The sequence below is a fragment of the Pinus tabuliformis genome, chromosome 4_2, assembly GCF_031772625.1.
Source record: "Pinus tabuliformis cultivar Carrire ecotype Pingquan chromosome 4_2, CPIR1, whole genome shotgun sequence".
Classification (NCBI taxonomy): domain Eukaryota; kingdom Viridiplantae; phylum Streptophyta; class Pinopsida; order Pinales; family Pinaceae; genus Pinus; species Pinus tabuliformis.
Window position 1 is genome coordinate 1038700825 of NC_142304.1, and position 3385 is coordinate 1038704209.

The window sequence follows — 3385 nt, forward strand, 5'->3', positions numbered from 1 at the left end:
CATCATAGGGGCCACTAAGGCCATGATACAGTACCACGACTTTCCAATGTTTTTTAAGGAAAAGGTGTGCAACACAAAAATCTACATCCAAAAACAACATCCTCAGAAGATCTTGGAGGACAAGACACCAAAGGAGACATTCGCTAGTGTGAAGCAAAAGGAAAATCATTTCTATATCTTTTGTTATATAATTTATATCCATGCATTGCTAGAGAAGAGAACCAAGTTAGAGTCCTCCATCATGAAGGGTTTATTTGTAGACTACAGTGAGACTTCAAAGGCTTATAGAGGTATCCATTCCATAGCGAAGTGTTGGAATTTGTGTAGCTCGGAAGGTATTTATAAGATAGGGAAACACACCAAAAGTGAGTTGATTGAGAAAGTTAACCAAGTGGTTGGAGTTTTAACACAAAATTGTGGGTTTGGACCCAAGTCAATTAATTGTTTATTCTAATTTATGGTTAAAGGGTTGAGTGGGAAAAACCCTAAAAGACCAAGTGTTCCCAAAATAGCCTAAAGGAAAATTATAAATAGGACTCAAAATGAAATGCCTAGACACACAAGTGGAGTACTTTCACTTGTGGAGAGAGGGAGGCTAAAGGACCTAGTTGCATATATTCCTTAGAGGAGCCATAGTAGCAAGGAGGTTGAGTTTCTCCATGATCTGGTCAGCTAAAGGAGTTTTTACCAAAAGGTAGAAGGAGGCCGAGTAGGAGGATCTAGTCGCAATGTTGGAAGGTAAAATCTACAAGAAGAAAGTCTGATCTGAATGCTAGAAGGTCAGATCTGCAAGAAGAAAGTCATATCCGAGTGTTGGAAGGTCATATATACAAGAAGAAAGTCAGATCTAGGTGTTGGATGGTCAAATTTGAAAGAAGAAAGTCATATCAGAATGTTAAAAGGTCATATCTACAAGAAGAAAGTCACATTTGAGTGTTAGAGGATCAGATATGCAAGAAGAAAGTCATATCTATGATTTGAAGAAGCAGATCTAGCAACTCGAGAAGTTTTAGCATGGTTGCAGAAGGATTGTTTGCTAAGGAAAACAACAATACAAGGACCTTGAGTTGAAGGCACTAGATCAAGTATGCATTTGATTTTTTTGGAAAATAATAGATATGATGGAATATATCTCAAACCCTAAGTTTTGTATACTATGTATACTAGTTGTATCAAATATCTAAGGGGCCATGATCCCTATACAAAAGCCCTAATGATTTTTTTATTAATGGACTAATAAATGTCGAGATTTGGGCCATATAAATTTGTGTACTTAATTGATTTCATTATTTTTATATTTATGTTGTGCAAAGTTCTTTTAGCTGAGTACCTTTAATGTTTTTATGATCAAGTCTAGACATAGATCAAGTCTGAGGTATAAGGAAAATCCAACATGGAGTGGATCAGAGCGTGCATAGGAAAGAAAAGTGAGCCAATGCAGGTTGTGTAGGCTCAGAGGGAGTCTAGCTTCAAAGGGAGACTACAAAGGAACATCGGTCACCCAATGGAAGTCTGAATCTTCAAGTTCAAGCAAGAGAGTGGAGTTTTCAACCCATGCAAGGAAAGTCATGAACCATGTGAGAACACTCATGGTGGTGCAAGGAAAATTCATGTTGCATGCGAGGATAGTCATGCACCATGCTAGATAAAGCTTTTCCTAGTACAAAAGAAGGCATAGCACATGCTAGAATAGATATGGCTACACAAGGAAAGTCATGATTCATACGAGGGCGGTCATGGGTATGCAAGGAAATTCATAAAGCTAGAGATTTCAAAGTGTGAATGAATTACCTTCCTCAATAAGAGGGAGTGTTTGAATTTTGGCAGCTCGAATGGTATTTGCGAGAGAATGAAACCCACCAAAAGTGAGTTGGTTGGGCAAGTTATCCAAGTGGTTGGGGTTTTAAACCAAAGTTGTGGGTTTGGACCCAAGTCAATTAATTGTTTATTTTAATTCATGGTTAAAGGGTTGAGTGGGAAAAACCCTAAAGGACCAAGGGTTCCCAAAATAACCTAAAGGAAAACTATAAATAGGAGGCCAAAGGAAATACCTAGACATACAAGTGGATAAGGATTGTCACTTGTGGAGAGAAGGAGGCTAGAGGACCTAGTCACAGATTTTCCTTAGAGGATCCATGGTTGCAAGGAGGTCGAGTATCTCCATGATCTGGTCAACTAAAGGAGCCACTTCCAAAAGGGATAAGGAGGTCAAGTAGGAGGATCTAACCGCATTATTGGAAGATCAAATCTACAAGAATAAAGTCAGATTTGAGAGTTGGAAGGTCAAATTTGCAAGAAGAAAGTCATATATGAGTGTTGGAAGGTCGGATATGCAAGAATAAAGTCATATATGAGTGTTGGAGGATCATATCTGCAAGAATAAAGTCAAATATGTGATCTAAATAAGTAGATCTAGCAGATCGAGAAGTTTTAATGTGGTTGCAAAGGGACTAGTTGCCAAGGACAGAAACAATCTAAGGACCTTGAGCTGAAGGCACTAGCTCAGGTATGCATTTTATTTTTGGGCAGATTGTAGATCTGATGGAATAGATCTCAAGCCCTAAGTTTTGTATACTATGTATACTAGTTGTATCAAATATCTAAAGGGCCATGATCCCTGGTATGGGAGCCCTAATGATTCTTTTATTAATGGACTAATAAAGCTCGATATTTGGGCCATATAAATATGTGTACTTAATTGATTTCACTATTGTTATATTTCTGATGTGCAAAGTTCTTTTAGTTGAGTACCTTCAGTGTGTTTATGATCAAGTCTAAACATAGACCAAATCTAGGGTATAAGGAAAATTTAACATAAAGGAAGATGATAATGAGCTAAAATGTAAAGTTTGAGGAAGACTCCATAACAAGGAAGTCCCATGAGTGTATTCTAATGTCAAAGAGTGAGGAGTAGGAAACTCGTAAGGTTAAGCCAAGGTCACCAATGCTTTCTAGTGTAGTACAATAACCTTTCGATGAAGCAAGGGAGACAGGAACCCCTTCTATTTATGTCAGGAGACCTCGATGGTTCGATTAAACATTAAGGAATGATCAAGAGTATGTTGAGACTCGTGAGGGCACATTTATAGAGAACAGACCTTCGAACAAGATTTCAAACTATATGGGATTGATGAGCAACATTCTAGATCCCAAGCCTTCTAGATTTAAGGAGGAAACAAACCAACAAGTATGGAAAATGTCGTGGTGGAATATGTCTCCATCATGAAGAATGGTGTTTTGGACCTAATGCTAAGACCAAAGGGGAAGTCAATTATGAGTTGCTAGTCGCTCTAAAATATCAAGCATTTTACAAATGGAAACATTAAGAAGTAGAAAGTGAGGTTTGCGCAAGAGGGTTCTCAAAGAGAGGGTGTGGAGTACAAGG